Here is a 552-nt window from a genome sequence, read left to right on the forward strand (position 1 = left end):
ATCCCCGGGCAATGGTGGCCACTGGGGCTGAGGTGACCACCCAGCAGTGGTGGCCACTGGGACTGAGGTGACTGCCAGGCATTAGTGGCCACGGGGGCTGAGGTGACTGCCAGGCGTCGGTGGCCACCAGGGTTGAGTGTGACCACCATGCATCAGTGGCCACTGGGGTTGAGATGGCTGTGGCCACGCAGAGGTGACCACCCACCAGTCGTGGTCACAGGGGTTGAGGTGACCACCAGGTATCAGTGGCCACTGGGGTTGAGATGGCTGTGGCCACGCAGAGGTGACCACCCACCAGTCGTGGTCACAGGGGTTGAGGTGACCACCAGGTATCAGTGGCCACTGGGGTTGAGATGGCTGTGGCCACGCAGAGGTGACCACCCACCAGTCGTGGTCACAGGGGTTGAGGTGACCACCAGGTATCAGTGGCCACTGGGGTTGAGATGGCTGTGGCCACGCAGAGGTGACCACCCACCAGTCGTGGTCACAGGGGTTGAGGTGACCACCAGGTATCAGTGGCCACTGGGGTTGGGGGTAGGTAGGGCGGGGATA

Source organism: Pterocles gutturalis, unplaced genomic scaffold (genome assembly GCF_000699245.1).
Source record: "Pterocles gutturalis isolate BGI_N339 unplaced genomic scaffold, ASM69924v1 scaffold23964, whole genome shotgun sequence".
Lineage (NCBI taxonomy): Eukaryota > Metazoa > Chordata > Aves > Pterocliformes > Pteroclidae > Pterocles > Pterocles gutturalis.